General features: G+C 36.2%; 1 protein-coding gene across 1 annotated transcript in view; it reads right to left on the bottom strand.

Moving 5' to 3' along the window:
- Nucleotides 1-2,934, bottom strand: part of LOC145674664 (uncharacterized) — a 34,330-nt gene extending 31,396 nt beyond the window's left edge. Inside the window, exon 1 of the mRNA XM_081744887.1 lies at nt 2,785-2,934. The gene's annotated coding sequence lies outside the window, so the exon portion shown is untranslated. The remainder of the gene's footprint in view (nt 1-2,784) is intronic.
- Between the last annotated feature and the right edge of the window lie 3,066 nt (nt 2,935-6,000).

The following is a 6,000-nucleotide window of genomic DNA, read 5'->3' on the forward strand; positions in this document are numbered from 1 at the left end:
CAAAGTGGAAGCTTTCAATATGAGTGGAAAAATTAACATATGCTTGTGATCATGGCTATGGCTCGAGCCGAATTATTAACTAAATAAACCTTAGAGAGCTACGGGGACAAGAGTGAGTACAACATTAAAACACGTTCAGAAAGGTTTAGTGGGATGTGTGTATGTCAGACAATATATATGTGCATAGTTATTGTCGGTAGATTTATTAAATTAATAAATCTCTTATTTATTACTGATGTCACACACACACACACACACACACACACACACACACATATATATATATATATATATATATATATATATATATATATATATATATATATATATATATATATATATATATATATATATGGGGGGTAAGGCATTTATTGTCTCATTTTGAAATTTGAACCTTCAGACTATGTTCTTTGGCCTAATTTTATCCCCCCCCCAATATAGATTATCTAATTCGCACACTGTTTATTACCGCTGTCAGATATTCATTGGAACGAAGATCCCTTTTACTCGACTTACGAGTTCTTTTATCCGGATGCTTCTCCGAGATGCTGAACCGTTTATAACATGGTGATTTGAGACCATGCGTTGTGTGATGTAAGGGCTTGTGTCTCACGATCGGACATACTATTGAGGAATAATCACAGAAAAACTAGATCTCCGAAATGCCTGAACCATTGCTCACCAAATTCGATATGGAGATTCAAGAGAACACACTTAGTGTCGTAAGGGGTAGGATGTTCCGAGTGGACATACCATTGAGGAATAATCACCGAAAAACGGGATACTCATAGATTTAAACTTGGAAAAGAATTTGACGTGCCAATTCTCATTGCAAACAATGGAAAATAGAATTTTCAAAATTAACCAGTTGAGAATGCTCCAAGAGCATTGCCAGAAGGAACTTTAAAAAATGGAGAGATAGAGCGGGAAGGATAACTGTGACTTTACCTATATGTAAAAATAAATCTTTTTATCCGCAATTTGCACTGTTTCTCGCAAAAAAAAAAAAAGGCAAAATATCCTCTCTGTCTGACTTACAGTTCCCAAGATATGTCTCCTTAAATATCCCAAAATTCGAACTTTCTTGGCCAATATCAGGGGAATAGGATAGAGCGTTTTGCACGTTGGTCGGAAATTCGATGACGGCTAGTGCGGAAAAGGTGCAATTAGTGGCACTGACCTTACTGATTTTTTTTTTTTAATTGGAGAACCCTTTACCCTGCCCCAACCGACTTAAAGTTTTTTAAGTGTTTGGTTAGGCAACATGCTCAACACCAATGACAGAAAAGCTACTTGTGGTCGTTTTTAGAGTTACCTGATGGCTATAATACAATTATTTTATTAAACGAAACTTGTAGCAATGCCAGTAAAAAATTTGAAAGCCAGTTTATGAGTAAAAATACAGCCATATTAGCTCAGTTGTTGGAATTAATGTCCAGATTTTGTTTGGAATGTCACGTTGATGATGATTATAGACATAGCCCTTGATATAACACGATTTTCTTTGTGCAACTCTGGTGACTCCCCTATACGTTTGTTAAATATGTTAACTATATGTTTTATGCGTTCATCTGTATGTGAGATACTTACCGCCTATATACAGTTTTATCTTTCATACGGAACGTACGTATAAATGGAAAACTTATACGGAAATGAAATGAAATGAAATCTTTGAGTTTTACGTCCAACGGTTATGCCGGTTAGGCTAAAGGAGACGGTGATGATGACAGATGAATGAAGTGGTGGAATGAAGAAAGTGGGAGGAATCGGGAGAACCCCGAGAAAACCCACGAGCACGGTGTTTGTCCACCACAAAGTTCACTTGGCGGGGGCTGGGATTGAACCCGGGACCCCAAGTACCAGAGGTGAACGCTCTACCACTGAGCCACCGCGCCCCTACTTATACGGAAAGTATATATAAAACACACGTTTTCAATTATATGTTTACTGCAGGGTGTTACCTATAGCCCCTTTCCGGATCCGGGGTTTTTGGGGTATTTTTTAGACTTTCAGTCAAGCAGCTACTGCATCGTCACTATTTATCCTAGGATCATGGTTCATACCTCATTCTCTTCAGAATGGAGCTGGCTTTCAAATGCATGCTCACACCATATACCAGGAGAGGGAAAAGTAATGTCAAAGGGAAAATTTCGAGGGAAATTTTTTCACATTTTGGGCCCCTCTGGAACGGCCCTGTGTGAACGTAGAGATCTCAAAAAAATCTAATAAATAGTACTTGGTATACTGAATGTGTGTACCAAATTCCAAGTATCTATCTTGAATACTAAGGGCGGGAGAAATTTTATCAAGAATCCCCACAATGCCCCAAATTACCGTAAAACACCATGATCTCAGGTAAAAAAATTTCTGAGACATCTCTATTTACCTAAGACTATAATCCGCCAATCATTCCCTTCAGAATAGAACTGCCTTTCAGGCGGTACCATTCACGTGTCTCCATCATGTATCTAAGTGGGGAAAACCCCGAAAAAAGGCATTCAGAACAATATAGAATCAACCTGTTATTAAATGCTAGTTTGATGCATAATCAAGTAAATGATGAGACCACACTAAGCAGCACAGATGGCCCAGCGTTGGGGAGGAATTCATTGCGAAATTTTTGTGCCGACGTTGGTCCAATATCTGTGCTACTTAGGTAGGTTATTAGCTTCTAAATGGAGTGTGTCCTGAAAGATTTGCTTCAAAGTCAATAAATGACGAATTCTTTCCACAATGCAGATACTTACCAGTTGTCGTTATTATTATACATTGTAAGTCACTTACTTGCTTCTAATTCTTCAACATAGATCCACTACGCAAGTTTTGTAGAATCTGCAAAACCATAAGAAGGGAGATCAGATTTTTGAATTGCTAAATAACATCTAATACAACACTGAATATGTATGCGTCTTTTCTCTGTTATAATTACGTGTAGGTCTAACACTCCTTTGACAATTCAACAAATTGGTTGCTAAGGAACATTTCTAAATGAATCATGCTTCTTCGCAATGGCTTTTGTGACTTCATCTATAGATAGTCGTATAAAAACAGCAAGGAATTCTTCAGCCCGGAAGACGCCATTATTTTATCGTTTACAATTACAAAACATCCTTACATTGAATCATGATAGAAGAGAGCAGAAATATGCACGGTATGGTCGTGAAACACCGGATATCCGGTACTTGGACTTTAACCCGTCAATAACAAAGATAATTCATACATTCCAAAACCCTAAATGAAATCGTTTGAGCTTACGTGTCGCATTAGGTTACCAACCATTCCATTTTGACGAATCCAAAATAGTTATTATATTCATTAACTTCATTTTCACCCGACATTTTTTTTTATTGAGTTATGACACTTTTTGCATCGACCCTACCAATCTTCGCCAGGCTATAACTCCGAAATAACACATTTGTGCATCCATGTTGATCTACAAGTTTCTTTTTATATGCTTTCGTATGATAATTCATTTCCAAATATTTTGGTGCTGTTTCGGAATACCCTATATGCATACTAAACATAATTTGGAATTATGTAGTATTATCATCAGAAGGACAGAAATTCCAAAAAAGTTTCAGTTTAACATCCCACGTTTATGCTTCTTAGGCTAAGGGAGATGGATGATTAAGACAAGTGAATGATGAAGGAAGAGTAGGTGGAATGAGAATGTGGAAGGAAACGGGAGAAAACTCACGGACACGATGTTGTCTACCACAAAACTATTTAGCCGTGGGTTGAAGCAGGGACCACAAGCACCAGAGATAAGTGCTCTACCACTGAGCCACCGTGTCTCCTTAGGAAATTTGATGTTGAAAATTAATGCAGTTACTACGTGCCATCGGCTGATATGGCCGGGTAGAATCCTTCATTGATTCTTGGTACTCAAAGCTTTGTACTTTATTTTAGTACACAGAGATAGAACAAATTGCAGGAGAGGTAGATAATAAAGAAGCTTCATTACTTTCGGTTTTCTTCAATGAAATGACAACGAAATACTAATTTTGGGGCCGCAGTGCTCAGTGGTAGAGCGTTCATTTCTAGTGCATGAGGTCCATTGTTTGATTCCAGCTCGCGTCAACTGGAACTTATAGTGGACAAACACCATCTGTGGGGTCTTTCTCGAGGCTCTCCCATTTCCACCCACTTTCTTCATTCCACCATTTCATTCATTCTCATCCTCAGAGTCTGCTTTAACCAACATGGCATAACCGTGAGCGTAATGCTTATTGATTTCATACTCATTTAAGAAATTCTAATTTAATCTGGAGGGAGGATGATCTCGACCACCTGTTACCTTGGCATAAGAGGGTGGCTTAAAACAAATAGCTTTATCCCCAGGCCAAGAAGCCCATTGGACCGATTTCTACATTTTTTTCCAAATGCCTAAGGAGGCCGATCACCCGAGTGTAATATTGCTCTTGGCTTGTCAAGTCCAAACACAACATTGTAAGTTAACTGGGAAACTAGGTCCGACTGAAATTGTTCCTAATTGGGTCTCGCACTTCCTAAAGAAGGCCCTGTCTACCACAGTAAAAAATCTTAGTAAATTTAACAATTAATAAATAGTTAATGAATACTTTTCGGACGAGAGTATATATTTTTAATTAAATTAAAATAAGCCGTAACAGTTTCAGTAACTTAACGTTATCTTCATCAGACGTTATTTGGAGCAGATATCTTCAAAAAATTGAATTATTATTGTTATATAATTTTAATTGTTGCATTTTATAATTTTAAATTTTAATATGAAACGATCAGGAATTGGTATAAATTATTGTTTTATTTTAAATTTATAATAAAACGGATTTCTTAATCATTATTATTTCTACTTTTCTCTTTTATTATCATTATTTTAGTAAATTATTCCAAATATCAGTTAATTTTAAAGTTTGTTTCTATTTAGTGTTCTATCACATAATTTTTATTCCCATTGCTTCTTTTAATAATTTCTTACATCCATGAATTTTATCTTTCAATTTGTTCTAGCAATCTATCCCATAATTCATGTATTGTAAGTCAATTTGTCCAGTTCATTAATCTTTCACTTCTTTATTTCTTAATCCTCCGCGCTTCTTTCAATTTTCTTATTATTGTTCTCTTATCTCTTTCCACTAGCGGATCCAGAAGGATCGTTTGAAGGGGGCGGTTCGCTTCCTGGAAGATGAATGTAGAATCAAGGTGACCATAATTTTAGTTTGCAAGAATGGGACGCTAATGAATCCGGGGCTGAAGGGAGGGGGGGGGGGGGTAAACCTGATTCCCAGATTTCATTTGGGATCTGAATTTGCAATTTTTTAAAAATGAAAGTGTATTCTTTCCGTAGATTTAAATTAAAAATGCACTTCCGTTTTGGAGACGTGGCGGTGTCATGATTCACTTCACAGATAGTCTCCGCTATATATCAGATGTGCTGTCTTGCACACTACTTGTACAAAACAAAATACTATATTGACGATGGCATTCATTTTAACGAAAGAGTGTACAATTTGCTCTAATAATTTATATTTTGAATAACAATTGCGGGACAACAGTTGAAAAAAAAGGACCGGTCTACGCAAAATAGATAACGGTATACATGCATAAAGAATAATACAAAATGTTAACAAATTACAAAAGACATTATGATATTCCTATGCATTTCTTGGTAGCTTAAAAATAATACAATAATTAATTATAAAGTGATGTTCAGTAGTATATAGTACACAGTGTTCCAAGTGGGCCAAAACATAGGAAATCTTTACATATTGTATTCATTTCTATTTATATCAGGATATAATTCAGTAGATTGAAAATTTAAAAGAAAAAATAGAATATTCAAACTTAACTTCAAGGATGTATTAGTGGGACCGTGAATATTCCCCTTGGCGATTGCCCGAACATGATTTTCGTGGTTTTTCTCCGAAATAAAAATGTTATGGTTTCTCCTTTAAAAGAACTAGCTTGCTCACTCAAGAGCACAGATCAAGTACAGGAGAATGAAATGGATATACTTTCTAA

This window comes from Thermobia domestica, chromosome 17 (assembly GCF_964235325.1).
Source record: "Thermobia domestica chromosome 17, izTheDome1.hap1.1, whole genome shotgun sequence".
Taxonomy (NCBI): Eukaryota; Metazoa; Arthropoda; class Insecta; order Zygentoma; family Lepismatidae; genus Thermobia; species Thermobia domestica.